This window comes from Glycine max, chromosome 20, assembly GCF_000004515.6.
Source record: "Glycine max cultivar Williams 82 chromosome 20, Glycine_max_v4.0, whole genome shotgun sequence".
In the NCBI taxonomy this organism is placed as follows: Eukaryota; Viridiplantae; Streptophyta; class Magnoliopsida; order Fabales; family Fabaceae; genus Glycine; species Glycine max.
In genome coordinates, this window is record NC_038256.2 from 6,001,266 (window position 1) to 6,020,738 (window position 19,473).

The window sequence follows — 19,473 nt, forward strand, 5'->3', positions numbered from 1 at the left end:
AAGCTGAAATTCGTAGTGGAGGGGCACTTGGTCATCGTGTCAGGCGAGGAAGATATCTTGGTAAGCTGCCCATCCTCCATGCCTTATGTGGAAGCCGCAGAAGAATCGTTAGAAACCGCTTTCCAGTCTTTTGAGGTGGTCAGCATTTCCTCCGTGGACTCCCTCTTTGGGCAACCTTGTCTGTCCGATGCAGCGGTAATGATGGCCCGAGTTATGTTGGGGAACGGTTATGAACCCGGATGGGTTTAGGCAAAGACAATGGCGGCATAACTAGCCTGATAAAAACCCAAGGAAATCGTGGGAAGTATGGTTTAGGCTATAAGCCCACTCAGGCGGACATGAAAAGAAGCATCGCGGGAAGGAAGACAGTGGTCAAGCTCGCGTTGGAGACAAGAAAGTGAAGGAAGCCCGCCCTGCCACATAAGTAGAAGCTTTATAAGTGCGGGTCTGGGAGACGAAGGTCAAGTGTTCGCGATATGTGAAGATGATGTTCCGAGTACTTGGATTTGGTCCGACCATGCCCTCCTGATTTCCAGCTGGGAAATTGGCGAGTGGAGGAACGCCCCGGCATTTACGCAACAAGCATAATGTAAACCTTTACGGTTTTAAAAGCTCTATAGTTGGGCCTAGGCTTTAGAGTTTTCTTTTGTTAAGGCTTTGTGTCTTTTGTTTTTGAATTTATAATACAAGGATCTTTCTTCATCTGTTCCTGGTCTCTACCCATTCTCATTCATTTGCATGTTTACTTCTTTTTCTGAAACGGCAGATCGATGACGAGTCCCCCGAAGGTACTAATACCTGGGACCCGTCTATCAACTTCGAGCAAGAAATGAATCAAACGGAAGATGAAGGAATGAGGATGTGGGACTTCCCGGAACTAGAAAGAATGGTCGCCCATGAGGACCAAGAAATGGGGCCTCATCAAGAAGAAACAGAGCTAGTAGACTTAGGAATTGGCAGTGGAAAGAGGGAAGTAAAGATAGGTACAGGCATTACCGCACCTATCCGTGAAGAATTAATAATCCTGCTAAAAGACTACCAAGACATCTTTGCTTGGTCATACCAAGATATGCCCGGTTTGAGTTCTGACATTGTGCAGCACCGATTACCTCTAAATCCCGGTGTTCCCCAGTAAAACAGAAATTGAGGAGGATGAAGCCCGAAACATCCTTGAAGATAAAAGAAGAAGTGAAGAAGCAATTTGACGCTGGATTTCTGGCCGTCGCTCGGTATCCAGAATGGGTTGCCAACATCGTACCAGTTCCTAAAAAGTGGGAAAGTACGAATGTGTGTAGATTACCGGGACCTGAATCGGGCCAGTCCCAAGGACAATTTTCCTTTACCACACATCGATATCCTCGTAGATAACACGGCCAATTTCGCTTTATTTTCCTTCATGGACGGTTTCTCTGGTTACAATCAGATAAAGATGGCGCCCGAGGATATGGAAAAGACTACTTTCGTCACCCTGTGGGGACGTTCTGTTACAAGGTGATGTCCTTTGGACTCAAGAATGCCGGGGCAACTTATCAACGGGCCATGGTAGCTTTGTTCCATGATATGATGCATCAAGAGATCGAGGTCTACGTGGACGACATAATTGCTAAATCTAAATCGAGGAAGAACACCTTGTCAACCTGCGGAAGTTGTTCGAAAGGCTTAAGAAATATCAATTAAGGTTGAACCCCGCTAAGTGTACCTTTGGGGTCAAATCAGGGAAATTGCTTGGTTTCGTTGTAAGCCAGAAAGGGATAGAGGTAGACCCCGAAAAAGTGAAGGCTATCCTTGAGATGCCAGAACCCCGTACAGAGAGGCAAGTCCGAGGTTTCCTGGGCGCTTGAATTATATTGCCAGATTCATATCGCAGCTCACCGCCATTTGTGAGCCGTTGTTTAAACTCTTGCGCAAAAACCAAACTGATCGTGGAATGAGGATTGCCAAGAGGCTTTTGGAAGGATCAAAAAGTGCCTAATGAATCCTCCCGTGCTTATGCCACCAGTACCTGGAAGGCCTCTCATTTTGTACATGACAATCTTGGACGAGTCAATGGGGTGTATGCTGGGGCAACATGACGAATCCGGAAGAAAGAGCGCGCTGTTTACTACCTAAGTAAGAAGTTCACGACCTGTGAGATGAATTACTCCTTGCTCGAAAGAACGTGTTGTGCTTTAGTATGGGCATCCCATCGCCTAAGGCAGTACATGCTGAGCCATACTACCTGGTTGATATCCAAAATGGACCCGGTTAAGTACATCTTTGAAAAGCCAGCTCTCACAGGACGAATCGCCCGGTGGCAAGTCTTGCTATCTGAGTTTGATATAGTCTACGTCACCCAAAAGGCGATAAAAGGAAGCGCTTTGGCAGATTATTTGGCTCAACAGCCTCTTAACGACTACCAGCCCATGCATCCTGAATTCCCGGATGAGGACATCATGGCCTTGTTCGAGGAAAAGTTGGACGAAGATCGGGACAAATGGACTGTATGGTTTGACGGAGCGTCAAACATTCTAGGTCATGGCGTTGGGGCAGTGTTGTCTCTCCGGACAATCAATGTGTACCTTTCACAGCCAGGCTAGGATTCGACTGCACCAACAACATGGCCGAATATGAAGCATGTGCCCTAGCCGTCCAGGCAGCAATTGACTCCGATGTCAAACTACTCAAGGTGTACGGCGACTCAGCGTTGGTAATCCATCAGCTGAGAGGAGAATGGGAAACTAGAGATCCCAAGCTGATACCCTACAAAGCCTACATCAAGGATTGGCTGAGACTTTCGATGAGATCTCCTTCCATCATGTTCCCCGCGAGGAAAATCAAATGGCGGATGCACTTGCTACATTGGCGTCTATGTTCCAGCTAACACCGCACGGGGACCTACCCTACATTGAATTTTGGTGTCGTGGCAAACCCGCACATTGTTGCCAAGTGGAAGAGGAACGGGACGGAAAGCCTGGTATTACGACATCAAGCGATATGTCGTAAGCAAAGAATACCCGCCAGAGATTGCCGACAACGATAAAAGGACATTGAGGAGGTTGGCAGCCGGTTTCTTCATGAGCGGAAGCATACTGTATAAGAGAAATCACGACATGACACTCCTGCGTGTGTGGATGCCAAGGAGGCAAATCACATGATCGAGGAAGTCCATGAGGGCTCGTTTGGAACACACGCCAACGGGCATGCTATGGCCAGGAAGATCCTAAGAGCAGGTTATTACTGGCTTACCATGGAAAGTGATTGTTGTGTCCATGTGAGGAATGCCACAAATGTCAAGCATTCGCAGATAATGTCAATGCCCCACCACATCCTCTGAATGTCATGTCCGCCCCTTGGCCTTTCTCCATGTGGGGAATAGATGTCATCGGGGCCATTGAGCCCAAGGCCTCGAATGGTCATCGCTTCATCCTCGTAGCGATAGATTATTTCACCAAGTGGGTCGAGGCGGCTTCATATACCAATGTCACGAGGGGTGGTGGTCAGGTTCATTAAGAAAGAGATCATCTGCCGATATGGTTTGCCAAGGAAGATTATCACGGACAACGGCACCAACCTGAATAACAAGATGATGGGGGAAATGTGCGAGGAGTTTAAAATCCAGCATCACAATTCCACACCCTACCGGCCAAAGATGAATGGAGCCGTGGAAGCGGCCAATAAGAATATCAAAAAGATTATCCAAAAGATGACCGTGTCATACAAGGATTGGCACGAAATGCTCCCATTCGCGTTACACGGTTACCGACTTCAGTGCGAACGTCAACTGGGGCAACGCCGTTCTCATTGGTATATGGGATGGAGGCTGTGTTACCGTTTGAGGTAGAAGTCCCGTCATTAAGGATCTTGGCAGAATCCGGATTAAAGGAATCAGAGTGGGCTCAAACACGCTATGATCAGCTCAACCTCATTGAGGGTAAGCGCTTAACGGCCATGAGTCATGGGCGCTTATACCAGCAAAGAATGAAGAGTGCATTCGACAAGAAAGTACGCTTACGCAAGTTCCATGAGGGAGACCTTGTGCTAAAGAAAATGTCCCATGCTGTCAAGGACCATCGAGGGAAATGGGCCCCGAACTACGAAGGGCCTTTTGTTGTGAAGAGGGCTTTTTCCGGAGGAGCCCTGGTGCTTACCAACATGGATGGCGAAGAGCTACCTTCACCCGTGAACTCTGATGTCGTCAAACAATATTATGCTTAGAAGCTGGGGCAATTAAGGATGTCGCTGCATGTTCTCTATCTTTATGCGTTTTCTAGATTTCCCCCCAGGATTTTCCGGTCTGTTGTATCTCTTGTTACGATCTTTCAAAGAAATAAACATGGATTTGAGGCTTTTAGCCCTCACGTTAGTTTCACACCTTGCGTTAATTTGTGATCGCCTGAGCCCTTCCGCTCAGTTCATGGGATCCCCCAAGCGCTTAATTAGAATTGAACCTGAACCAACTTTCCCTAAATTTTCTGCGTTTGAAAACATCCATGCATACGCATACGCATACGCATGTATATTGTTGTGGTAAAACAGGGGCAGGATCACCTTGGGCTACCTTCTGGAGGGGAGACAAAACATGAACGGCAGAAACCAATCAAGGTAGGGTAATGATGCGGTCAAGATTGGCCATACCTGGTTGTTTATTACTTGCAGGTACTTAAGGATGAACGCAAGCGGGGATGGGGTCACGACCGACCGATCGTTGCCCTTGCTCTGTGCGAAACAAGCAGGGAATGTCGCTGCAAGGCAGCCCCGTATCCTTTGTATTTTGCAGCTTTCTTTTACTATTTGCTTGTTTTAAAAAGGAAAAGAGTAATAATAAAATAAGTAATCAACGCCTAATTCTAACCTAAGTAAGTTCAAGTTAGGCAAAATGCTAATCCATGAGAAGGGAGGGGACATGGTTAATGTTCCCCTCAAAAAAAAAAAAAAAAAAAAAATGCAGGTTAGCTCGCCTGGGCGAGCCACCCCTGCACCAAATTATAAAAATGACGAAAGGGGGGGCGTTTTTACATTCAAAAACCTCTTTTCCCCCCTTTCAAAAGCCATACCCACGGGATTGACGAATTTGCAGCCCTAGGGTCATCCTTTTTCGCATTTTTGATTCCGTTTTGCGCTTTTGTTCATCACCAACAAGTAAGTATTCCATCCCTAAGCTTTCTAGCTTTTCATTGGTGTATTTTGATCTCCTTTTGGTGCTCTAAATTGTGGGGGTGTGCTCAAATATGTGGGGCAATTTTGATTTATTAGGGGTTGGTATGAGATGGCCCTAGGCCTATAATGCATTTTGAAACAATAGGACATGCCACATTGTCCCCGTTCTCTTGCTATTGATGCCTAAACGCGCGCCCACCAAGTGTTCGGTGAAATGCCTCAATGGCATTAGCGTGTGACTTTTGTAAGGAGACAACCCATGGGGTATTTTGGTTTGTGCATATTTTCTATTTTTTTTTGGAATATGTATTCATTCCCGAAAAAGGCTAGAGTAATTGCCCCACATATATCCTAGTCCTAGAAACTGAAATTTTCTGCAAAAAGAGCACAAAAGGAGGTGCATATTGGGTAAAGTTACCCTTTTGGCCAGCAATCAGCTATGGGCCACGCTACAATATTTTCCCTATGCCTAGATGGTTAGGAATTTTGCTCATCATAAATGTGTAGGTTTAGAATAGGTAGCGAAATACCTTTGGCAATTTACACTTTGGGTGTGATGGCAAAATACTTGGATGTATGTACATATAATTTTTGGTAGTCAAAATGTCTCACAAAAAAATATACATAAATGTGTTGCATGTTATGTAAAGAAGATACATTACCAAAAAATGTATACCTTTTAATTTGAATACAATTTTAGTCAGCAAAGGAAAATATACTGGAATTTGCATGCGGCTTTGGGTAGCAAAAACTTGAAAAGAGCATGAAATGTAGCACCTTATTGTGTAGATAGTCAAGATTCATCATAAAGTTTGTGTATGTATAGGTATTAGAAATACCAAGAGGTGTACATGTGCAATTTTTGGTACCCCAAAATGCTTTGGGTATGCATGTATGTGAATTTAGCCAAGGAGATGTGTGTGATGTAAGTAACAAATACACCTTGGAAATACGTGTAAATAATCTAGGTAACGGAGCTGCCTTGATTGTATATGGGTGCGTTTTTTCGGTTAATAGAATGTCTTGTGCAAGAGAACATTTGTAAGGAAATATGCGCATAAGCTTACTCTAAATTTACATTGATGTTTGTATTTATGGGAGGAGGTTATATGCCATTTTTGCTTTAAGAGTAACGTCCCACTGGTAAAACTAACTTTCCAAATGTTTGCCTTCGCAGGAATGGCCCCGAGGAAGCTTGCCTCAAAGAGGTCCAGGAAGGACAAGGCGGCCGAAGGAACTAGTTCCGCCCCGGAGTACGACAGTCACCGCTTTAGGAGCGTTATACACCAGCAGCGCTTCGAAGCCATTAAGGGATGGTCGTTTCTCCGGGAGCGACGCGTCCAGCTCAAGGACGACGAGTATACTGATTTCCAGGAAGAAATAGGGCGCCGGCGGTGGGCACCACTGGTCACTCCCATGGCCAAGTTTGATCCAGAAATAGTCCTTGAGTTTTATGCCAATGCTTGGCCAACAGAGGAGGGCGTGCGTGACATGAGATCCTGGGTTAGGGGTCAGTGGATCCCGTTCGATGCCGACGCTATCAGCCAGCTCCTGGGATATCCGATGGTATTGGAAGAGGGCCAGGAATGCGAGTATGGCCAGAGGAGGAACCGGTCTGATGGGTTCGATGAGGAGGCCATCGCCCAGCTGCTATGTATACCGGGGCAAGATTTTGCCCGGACTGCTGCAGGAAGGCGGGTGCGAATCATGCGCACCAACATGACCACCCTGACCCAGATATGGATGACGTTGCTCCTCAGCAACATCCTGCCCACTGATCATAATTCCGACCTCCCATGCCGAAGTGCCAGCTGGTGTATGACGCCCACTAGGCACCCTTTGGACCCAGATAAGTCCAACAGGGCTCTGGGATTCCCCGCACTGATCACAGGACTCTGCCAGTCGTTCGGAGTCCCCGTTGCACCTACCAAGGTGATTGGGCCGCCCATCACCCGGGCTTTTATTGAGAAGTACTGTACCCAGAGACAGGCTCAGGGTGATGCTCCACAGGCCGCAGGCGCGCCACCACCGCCTCATCAGGCTGGCCAGGCTGGGGCATTTGACATAGAGCGGTATTTACGGCATTTGGTTCGCCAGCAGGCGGCCAACCACCGAGCACATGTACGGACCCATGACTGTCTGTACCAGATGAGCCTTAGCATGCAGAGCCAGGGCTTCGCTTCTTTTTCATGCCCTACTCCAGACCAGTTCAGGGCAGAGGTAGCATGGCCCGGAGATTGGCCCGAGGCCCAAGCAGGAGAGGCGCCCCCGGAAGCTCCCGGCGATGGAGAAGAAGCCCACGAGGATGAGGAGATGGCCGATTTGCTTGACTTCTTGGGAGGGAGTGGAGACACGTGACTGGGAGATCCCCAGATTCATGTTTTCTTTCATATTTCTTTTATCATTTTTATTCTATGTTATTGTTTTGACTTGAGAGACTAACGTTTGTTTTTGTTGTTTCGATTGTCATTTGTACAGCGCATACATTTTTGTTTAGATTGTTGCATTAGTATTTATATATCACTACTATCAATGATGTTTGAAATTCCAGAACCGTGTAGAGTTCTTCGTTTAGGAACATCGTCCAAAAGTATATATGTGAAATAAACAAAAAAAATCATGATAAAAATGAAATAGAAAAAGAAAGAAAATGAGATAGAAAAGAGAAGAAAGTGAAAAGAAAAAGAGAGCAAATAAGGAAAAAAAAGGGCAAGTAAGGAAAGAGGTAGAAAAAAGAAAAAATAAGTTGTTAAGCTGAAAAACCAACATGCTTTTGAAAAGAGACGATTTCCAACTTTTCTTTGGAAAAATTCATTGATCATAACCAATTTTTGGAAAATGTGTATACACCTGAAGGGTGAATGCTGTGAAGATTTTCCCAGACGCCCGAAATGGACTCGGATGAATGCACAAATTGATAAAAGAACATATTTTGGAAACGTTGGGTTGACTAAAATAGAGGAAATGAATCCTGAACCCTAGCATCACATGACCATAAAGATTTGACACTTGAGTGTCCGCATAGGTGCATGCATGACCAGTTTTGCATAAAGTTTCTAAATCATCATTTTTGCATTTGTGTCATGGAAATAATGTGGGGCATCCCTTTTTATCCTTGAACCGAACCAAACCCCGACATGTATCATGTCTAGCCATTCTACAAACCTTGAGCCAAGATCCTGACTCACCATGAACCTTGACCTAGGGTGAGAATGTCAATCCTTACCCTCGGGAGCAAAAAAGAAAAGAAGGAAAATTCCCCAATCAAAGAGTGGGAGAAAGCAAAAAAAAGAAAAGAAGGAAAATTTCCAATCAAAGAGAAAGTCAAAAAGAAAAGAAAGAAAATTCCCAACCAAAGAATAGGAGAAAGTAAAAAAGGAAGGAAAGAAAGTTCTTGATCAAAGAACTAGAAGAAATGTGCAGAAAGGTCTTTTGACCAGACAATATCTGAACAATACATAATTGTCACCAAATGAACGAAAAAAGAAGGAAAGAGAACCACAACCTAAAATAGTCTTCTCCCTTTGATTACCAACCAGAATCCCGTGCGCTAGCGACTTTTTTTCTCGCCCCGCACTAAACAAAAACAGAAAAAGAAAAAAGCCAGAAAAATCAAAAGCCAAAAACACACAAAAGCCGAAAGAAGAAACCACCAAAAGAACCCATTCCCAAGGGAAGCCCTATTGATCCATGATCACGCGTGTAATTTTTGATTTGATAGGAAATAATTTGCAAAGTCAAGTCATGACATATCTATGGTTCGGAATTAGGATGAAACACTTACCTGTGCGAGATTGATACACTTTGAGTGGATTTCTTCTATTTTTGTCGGACCCAGTGTTTCCTCTAAATGGTCATTTAGAAACGAAATGCTAACATCCAAGATCTCATTTATGGTTATGGGGGATCCCATCAGCAGACTCTCCTTCCCTGGTAGGCGCATTGTTTGTCACTCAAAAAAGCATATGCTGCTCTAAATCAGTTGGAATATTTGTCTCTTTGCTAAAGCATGTTTGCATTTTAGTGGAGAAAACAACGAGACTTTTTCAAGTCTCACAAGTTATCCAGAACTACGTAGGTCTGAATTCCTCATTGGAGGATACGTAGGAGCAAGAGCCTCGCTTTTGTCGACCATACCGCCTTTTGTTGCCATGACTCAAGAGCTGGTAGCCCGCGGAGACACCTTACGGTTATCCGCACCTCGTCATTCAGTGACCCCAAGTGTGATTGACGAGCAGAGACCAATATGGTCATCTGCGCCCTTTCCGGAGATGTCATCATTTTCCGATGGAGACTTTTCAAGTCTCACAAGTTATCCAGAACTACGTAGGTCTGAGTTCCTCATTGGAGGATACGTAGGAGCAAGAGCCTTGCTTTTGTCGGCCGCCCCATAATCTTTGTCATACTGACCCTGAGGTCATGTGACATGCACCCTTGTATCATCCTGGTCATTCTGCACCCATGATACGCGGAGATACCTTATGGTTATTCGCACCCTTTTGTCATCCAGAGGCGGCGGGCCCGATGACAAGCAGAGACCAAGTTTGGTCATTCTGCACCCATGATACGCGGAGATACCTTATGGTTATTCGCATCCTTTTGTCATCCAGAGGCGGCGGGCCCGATGACAAGCAGAGACCAAGTTTGGTCATTCTGCACCCATGATACGCGGAGATACCTTATGGTTATTCGCACCCTTTTGTCATCCAGAGGCGGCGGGCCCGATGACAAGCAGAGACCAAGTTTGGTCATTCTGCACCCATGATACGCGGAGATACCTTACGGTTATTCGCACCCTTTTGTCATCCAGAGGCGGCGGGCCCGATGACAAGCAGAGACCAAGTTTGGTCATTCTGCACCCTTGTATCATCCAGAGGCGGCGGGCCCGATGATACGCGGAAATACCCGAGTGGTTGTCCGTATAAACATTCTTTTGCTATCTGTAAGACAGAACGCTTGATAGCATGCAGGGACTGACATAGTCTTCTGCACCTTTTGTTCCTCCGGGAACAACAAGTCATTTACATGTGGAGATTTTATGGTCACCCGCGACTCTCGCCAAGTCGAGAGGAACGAAATTAGTGTCTTATCTTTACTTTCCTTTTATCTCCAATAAAAGACAAGTAAAGAGGGGCAACTGTCATACCCTAATTTCGTCCGGGGACCTTTGCTCGATGACGTGCGACCATTCTTTGGTCCTCGTGAGGTGCTTAGCACCCATCATTAGGCAATTTGTGAAATTCCAGGACATGCCGAAAAACCAAAAAAATATTGATGCACAATCCGTAAGTTTCCGTGACACACCGGAAATCAAATGGAAGCATCGTTGCATAATTAAGTGAGGTTCCGTAACATTCCGTAAGTCAAAAAGGGGATGATTATGTAATCCGCAAGGTTCCGTAACATTACGGAAAGAAAACAAGTATCGTTACGAAATTCGTAAGTTTCCGTAACTTTACGAAAAAAGAATCACCAAAAAAACAGCAGAGGGGGGTGTACTTAGTAAAAATGGGGGTGCAAATAGCACCCAGGCCCATTTGGGCCCTCTATAAGATTCCTCCAGAAGGCGGTTGCTTCTGGAGGAAGCAACCCTGCTCGCCTGGGCGAGCTGGGCGGCAACCACCTCCCCTATTTTGCTATAAATAGGGGAGGAAGTGAAGAAGAAAGGGGTCCAGCCCCTTAGGCACTTCTCTCTCTTTCGAATTTGCTTGGAAAAATTGTTTCCGTGAAGAAAATCTAAGCCGAGGCGCTTCCGAAACGTTTCCGTAACGTTTTCCGTGAGGAATCTCGCAAAGGTTTCAACCGTTCTTCGACGTTCTTCATTCGTTCTTCATCGTTCTTCGATCTTCAACGGGTAAGTACCTCGAACCAAGCTTTTCGATTCATTCTATGTACCCGTAGTGGTCCACATTGTGTTTCGTGCATTTTTATTCTCGTTTTGTTTACTTTTTATACCCCCTGTTGACATGCTTAAGCCATTTTGCTTAAGTCATTTCTCGCTTAACTTAAAAATAAAATAAATTTCCACCGAACGTTTGAATTATATTATCCGTTAACTTCGGTTAAAATCAATTCCGACCGTTCGGTCATGCCGTAACCACGTTGGAAATCAAAAAAAGGTAAAAAATAATATAATAATCAAAAAAATATCTTTTTAGTGAAATAAAGCGGAAAATCAATCGGACGTTTTCTCTTTGGGATTTCTCATTCTTAATCGAATTGATTAATAACTAAAGTGAAACTAAGGCTAAAATCAACTCGCCTAGTCAAGCTCGTCCACAAAAATAGGCTTTTGAAGTTTGTCATTTCAATTTCTCACTAAGTAAAATGGATCATTTTTAAGGTCCAACGCCTTAAAATGATCACCACTTAAGTAAAAAAGGCATCACTTGATAAAAAAGAACTACGTAGGTCTGATTTTCTCATCCCAAATTGAGGAATACGTAGGAGCAAAGGGAAACACCCTTGTCGACCACAAAAAAAAAAAGAAAAATATAAAAAGGGTATAAAGGATATAAGAACATAAAAGGGAACATAAAAATCAAAGTCATGTTTGCACATTCGATTAAAGGCTGCCGTCCCTTGAGACGGGCGTGTGGGGTGCTAATACCTTCCCCGTGCGTAAATACAACTCCCGAACCTTTCACTAAAAAGTTCGTAGATCGCGTCTTTTCCGGTTTTTCCGACGTTTTCCTCAAATAAACGTTGGTGGCGACTCCGCGCGTATTCCTTTCGTGGAACACGCATCCCGCGAGTCTCGCGTCGCCCTCCCACCGAAGGGTAGGTTGCGACAGAACTAATATTGTGCTCATTTTTATCTTATATTGTGACAACCATGTATGTGAGCCTGTGAGTTAGTTACTACTTTGGTATTGGTCTATCGATTTTGCCTTTTTTATTTAATTTTTTTATCAAGGTTAGATGAACCAACTAATAGCGAAGAGACTAAATAATTATTTGGTGATTTATAATTTTGGGAATCATTTTTTTATTTTTTTTAATTCTAGGAACCAATTAATACCTCTTTCTTTGATCTGTTTACTGTAGTTCCAGTCATAGTAACAACCTACACATTTCATTTTAATGGTACCTAACTACTTACCTTCCATTTTGTTGCAATATTACACCTCTTTTGAACTTTAAAGAACCTATAGATTTTATATTGCTGATAATTGTTTTAATTTACTTGTAGTACATCCAATTGGGTTTGAGCTTGTCAAGCCATCAAAAATGGCAACAACAGTTCGAATAGCATTGCTGCTTTGTGGTGTCATCCAATTGGGTTTGTGAGCCTCACTCTAGTGCTGCTTGTCTTAAGCTGCATTGTTGCTATTGTTAGTAACTTTCATTTTTTATTCCCATAAGTTCATTTTTCTATTTTAGTTTCTAGTGTTTTTCTAATTTTATTTCTTATACCATTTTCTTTATTTTTAGTTTCCGTAAATTTATATTTTTTCTAATTTTTGTTCTGATAAGATTTTATTTTTTTATTTATAGTCCTCATAAGTTTACATTTTCAAGATTAAAATTAATAAAATGAAAATTTACATGAACTTAAAATGAACAAAATATCTCACAAGGATCAAAATTGAAAAACTCAAACTCACAATAACTAAAATTAGAAAAATAAATTTACATTAATCAAAAATAAAAAAATGTTAACTTACATAAATAAAAAACATATTTAATTTTTTTCCGTTGGTATTTGGAGCAGAATTTTGTGAAGTTAATTGATTGAACTCATTCAAGTATTCCTTTATTTTTAGTTTCAAGTATCTGCAGGCCTTGAGGGAAGTATCCTATGCCATGATCGATATGCCAACTGTATTGCAATTCTCTTCAACGTAAGTATCCTATGCCGTGGATGTTCATTTGATTTTTGTTGATAGTTGATTTGTTACTGTTTTATTGGGATCATGCTACTATGGCACATAGGTTCAATATTGCCACATTATAATAATTGAAATGGTAGTAGAGGATGCTACAACATGCTATGTCCAGGTTCTGCACAAGTGATAAAACCTTTTTTTTAAACATGCTATTGATTAATATGTTTAAAAATACATTTCAAAGTGCTTCTAAAAATTTGTAATTGTTAACTATTATAACTAATTAATAGTAAAAAAAATGTCTTGATATATTAACCCCTTAAAAATATATTTAAAGATACAAAAGACATGATATATAAATGTACAACAAAAATAAAATAAAAATAGAATTTGGTTCAGCCTGAGTTGAGTACCAATTAATACTGGGATAATCTATATCAATCTATATAATATATGTCATCTTACTTTTTCTTCTCAATCTCAATCCAAATTTCCTTCATTGTCTTTTTTTTTTGAATAGTTTCAATTGCCATTAAAATCATATTTGCTCAATTATCATTTAGATTTTCCTACATTATAAAATAATTATCAAGGAGACGTTAATCAACTCTTGGTTGGAATCTTTTGTTCTATCATATAATTTTGTAATTACCTATAATCTCCTAGATTTTTTTTTCTTATTCAACTCAGTTTAGTTTATGCCTTTAATTAGATATAATATTTCTCTCTTCGTCTCAATGCAGAACTAAGAATGCGGACGAATTTGCCTCAAGACTTTTAGATATTCATTCTAAGATGCTACAGATTAACAAAAAAGAGGTAAATTTATACTAGTAGGACATTTATACAGCCGAGAGTATTCAGAGAGGATCAGTGTTAGTTCCTACTCTAGTTGGTATTCATTTTAAATATCATTTCATAAGAACTCTTTATGCTTGTATTTTAGTTGCGAGGGACAAAGTGGAAGTATTTTAGAACATGAATTCATGTTTGTTTTTAACTAAAAATTACATAGAAAACAAGAAACATCTCTTTTTCTTTCTTTTTTTTTTTACTTAAATTCCTTTTTGAATCATTAGTAAAGGCTAACCCACTGAACCCTGTATCACCTCTGCTTAAAAGAACATCTCACTACAGTTAGAAAATGACATTGTATTGGCAACTAATATTTGATTCCCCTATTTGCTTCCCTTGTTGGGTTTTAATGATATTTTGTGTGAGAGTGGTTTTTGCTGTGTTTAAATAAATGTATGTGCTGATGTGTTGCCGTCGTTAGTTTGGTAAGAAGAGAAAGGAACATGGGAATGTTTTGTTTGTTTAACTTGTTAGGATAAGAAGCGGTTTTGGATGTGTTGTGATGGCTTTTATGATGGATAGAAATTAGAGTAGATAACATGCAAAACAGGTGAAGGGGAGATGGAAAACTGGGAGCAACAGTACATGGGTTTTAGGGAGGAAGACCCTAGTTTTGTGGCTTTTTGTGTGTGGGAGGAAAAAATTGAGTTTTAAATCCTATACACGAGTCATAGGTTTTAAGTTGGTGGACTGTGTGAGTGTACTGATTACAATTACCTCATCAAGCTTCTTATCGGCGACAACGGTGAGTTTTTCCTTGATTCAATTCAATGATTTTTTTATTCTTCTCCGATTGTTAATTATTATTACTAGTTATTGTTGAGAATAGGGATTAGTGTTTAATTTCTGATTATATATGGCATTATTGGCTCTGCTGCTCTCTGGTTTATTTTATTTGTTGCCCAAAATCATTGTAGGTGTGGGGAAGAGTTGTCTACTTTTGAGGTTTTCTGATGGCTCATTCACAACAAGTTTTATCACCACCATTGGGTTAGTATATTATGTGTAGACACCTTTTTTTTTATCGCTTGTGAAAAATGCTGCAGTTGTTTCTTGTCTTGTTTCAAGATTCTTACATCCGTATATCACTAGTTAACAACTGTAATTGATTTGTGTCATACACAAGAAAATATTATTCATGAATATTTTAAATATACAAATATTTTTTAAATTTATAGTAGGAATTATTTATAATTAATTTTTTAATTATTGATTGTAAAGTATAATACTTTTAATTATTAATTATTGTTGTCAATTATAGATATATAATTTATTAAAGTATATGGTAAAATATAGTTTTTAAAATACAATAAATGGGAGAAATAAAAAACATTTTAGTTAGGTAAGGTAATAATATTTAAATAATTGTTGAAAAATAATATTTCAATCAATCTAAGATAAGAGTTCTTAGTTACAATATAAATAAAACAAATCATGAAATAATGACAACATGATATTAGAAAGGTGCAGAATTGGAGAAAAAGCCTAGAGATTAAAAACACTATTATTATCATCAAACGTATCCCAGAAAAAAAATGTTGTTTAGCCTTGTAAATTGTAATAAGTGTTACATGGGATTACTTTCAAAATTTTAATGAATACATTTCAAAAAAATTGTAAGGAGCATGTGATATGGCACTTATATATGACTTATCAGTATTAATAACTTTTTTTTAACTTTTAATTAACACTCAGGATTTGAAAGCACCCGAAATTAATTAATTTCCTTCCTCTCCTAGTGATTTTCGTGGTTAGCTCCCGCTTCTCAAACAAACCTGTCATTAGGTTATAAGAATTTTTCATCAAATAAACATGTCGTATATGCATGTTTTTTCATACATGGTATGTTCTTATTGGAAGCTTTCATTTTCTAAATAGTTTATCATTTGGAAAATATGTATGTTCTTTCTTGTATTGTTTCATGCAAGGAGTTTTTAAATTATGACTTGTCATCAAACCCATAATTGTATTTTAATGTCTGATAATTTTAGTACGTACTAAGTTGGATATCAATTTTAGTACCTGGATATCAATTTTAATGCCTGATAATTTATCACTTTCGATGTCCTTTCTAAGACGGTTATTACGAAATAACCATCTTTGAAAGGTTTTCACTTTTACATTCTAAGACGGTTATTATGAAATAACTGTTTTTGAAAGTTTATACTTTTGACATTTAAAGACGATTATTATGAAATAACTGTCTTTGAAAGTTTCTTCTTCTTAACATTTAAAGATGGTTATTAAGAAATAACCGTCTTTGAAAGGTTTCTGGTTTTCACATTCAATGACGGTTATTATGAAATAACCATCTTTGAATGTATGAATCTTTCAAAGATGGTTATTATGAAATAACCGTCTTTGAATGTAAATGCTGACACAGTATACAAAGACGGTTATTAGTTAATAACCGTCTATGAAAGATTCATACATTCAAAGACGGTTATTATAATAACCGTCGTAAAAATGAATTTCGTTTTAACGATGTTTTAAACAACGATGATTGAAAATCGTCGTTAAATACACTTATTAACCGTCGTAAAAAGCCCTTTTTTAGTAGTGTGTTGTGTTCCTTTTTCATTCTATTTTTTGGATTTCAAGGATCCCCTTTAACTTTTATGGTTTGTAGAGCATTTGGACCCAATTATATGTGTTCTAATTGAATTTTATTTATACATTCTCAGAAGCTTTTATGCATCTTTCCCTCACTGCATATAGGAGACGAGCCAATAAAATTCATGAAAAGAAATTGAAATGGAATACCCCTATAATTTCTGGAAAGGATAAGGTATATTAAATTATTAATGCTACTAACTCTAAGTTCCTATTTCGGCATGGATGACTCAAATTTGAGTTTGCTAACTGGTTTCTTTCTCTAGTAATTGCTCTTTCATCATCCAAACAATATAAACTTCCTACTTTTTATTATATTGTATTACAAAGTATGTGAATATATCATATATTTCTTTTCTCACCCTCTCTTACTCTTTCTCTCTCTGAAAGTGTCTACACCCAACAGATATGAATTATGAGCCAATCCTTTTACTTCTCCAAAGATCTCCTGGCTAGCCAGTCAACCATTTGCCTAAAGTGTGTCAATCATTAGAGAATCCAGGACCCTGGGGGTAATTTATTCATATATATCTCATTCTATTTATTTGTACTTTTTTTTACTAAGAACCAAAAAATACTTCTTATTGTTAATATAACATGCATACATACTCAAAAATACTTTTTTCCTCAATTTTTCAATTGTATTTGAGGTTCCTATTAGTTTTTTCTTAAGAAAAAAATAATTACTAACTATTTTTTTTACTGAAATACTAACAATTGTTTAGAAAAACAATTAACTAGCTTCTACCAACTTAACTAGCTTTTGCCAACTTTTGAGCCTCCCTTAGTCCAAACATTATGTAAATTTAAGGGTTTTTGATGTCAAGGATACAACTTAAAGTAAATTTGTTCATTAAATTAAAAACATATATTACGTTAAAAATATAAAAGCTAGTACTTCTCTTTTTAATTTACGAATATTTTTTGTTTCTATATCCTTGGTATCAACCTTTAAAATCTAATAAGATATGTGCAGTTACTGTTATTGATCTTGATTAATAGTTTGTCTCTTTATAATATTTCAAGATATTGATGTTGAACTCCCTATCACAATCAAGCTTAGAGCATGGGTATAGTTGACATTTTTATGTATGACTCTATTGCATCCTTGAGATATTAATTTATTACTCACGATAATTTACTATTTAGTCATAGCCTCGTGACTTGAAACCTATGGGAAAGTATTAAACATGTATTTTGTGTTTGTAGGATCCGAGTTCCATATCCATTTCAATGGGTAGCACCTACATTTGATGTTGGTGAAGCCTTTGCCATGATGATGGCATCCTTTGTTGCTCTTGTAGAGCTAATTTATTTCTTTAGACCTTATCTATCTATTTTTAATTTATGTAATACACCAATTGTTTTTAAATGCAACAAATCTAGTTTTAACTTATTTGGTGGTAGGATATATATGTGAGTAAGTTGAAAATGAGTAATATTTATACTTATAGTTTGATAACTATCATTTAAATTGGTTTATAGATTAATATTATGAGATTGTAAGTAGTGTGATATTATAATGAAAATTATATTTGAAATATTTTAATGTATAATTAATATCTTTTTTATAAATTAGTTTCAGTTGGTTTATTCTAAAAGCAAATAAAATATTAATTATTTTTTTCAAAAGACAACATTGGTTGGTGTAAAATCGATGTAGAAAGTACCCTTAAAATATCAGTTTTAGAAAAATCGATCTTAACACACACTAGACGACATTAGTTCTTAAAAAATCAATGTTGAAAAACCGATGTTGTAAGACTACTTTCTACATCGTTTTTGGCCAAAATTGATGTTGTAAACACATTCAACATTGATTTTGCCAAAAATTGATGTTGTAAAGACACTATCTACATTGGTTTTTCTAGAACCGATGTAGAAAACACTTCAGAATACACAATTCAACATCATTTTTTTAGTAACCAATGTCGTGTAATGTATGTTAACATCGATTTTTTGAAAACTAAAACCAATGTTAATAGTGATAATGTTAACGTCGATGATTTCAACATCGGTTAAAAATCGATGTTAAAAGTAAAAAACAACCGATGTTAAAAGTTTATTTTCTAGTAGAGAACCCCTATAGAGTTGCTTTAGTTATCCACACATTCTGCCAACAAACCTCCCTAAACAATAACCAATCATCCTCATAATGTAACATATGAAAGCTAATCTCTTTCTTCACCATAATAATGAGCATACTATACCATACGGTAACTTATTTCATATCCTTTTATTCCTAATAGGAAAAAGAAGTGGTGTATTAAATCCACAATAATTTACCAAAAAGATAGAATGTAGAATCAGTACATTTGAATTGTCATATTCTTATAAGCAATATTAAATAGAATGTAAAATCCACAGTATCTAGTATTTTTTTTTTCCTTTTATTTATAAGTAGACATATTTTAATCATAGTCTACTAGTTTTAATTTGTCTTATTTTGTGGGTTTGATGGTAGGCAAAAATACTTTTGCAATCTCTTAGATGGTGGAAGAAAATCTAACTAGGTCAGTAAGAGAGGAAAAGATTAAGGTCCGAAAGAGATATAGTTCCCTTATCTGTAAGAAGATATATCCTTGGAAGTTCCTCTTTGTTTACTTTGCCTCACTTTAGTATAATATTAGGCATTAAATATTGGAGAAGTGTTAATTTATTGTCCTTTAGTGTTGGACCACTTATACTCGATCCTACAGACTCATAATTCTCTTCACATAATGGTGAGAAATAAAAAAAGGAGTGAGAGAAGAAACAAAAACACACATGTGTAGGCTGCAAAGTCTATACTATTATGACCAAGCTTCCATGAAGGAACTTTCTAAGAAATTTTTTAATATATTCAAACAAGGAGAATCTAGAATCTTACACAAACACTTGAACAAAACTAGTCGATACAACTTAAGAATCTGTTAATGAAGTTTAGTTTGAGAAAGAACTTGTTAGAAGCAACAAGAAGTTATCATTCCTAAAAAGGGATATTTATACTTCATGTCAAAGTTGATCATTCAAGATACTTGAAGACATGTGTCAAAAGACT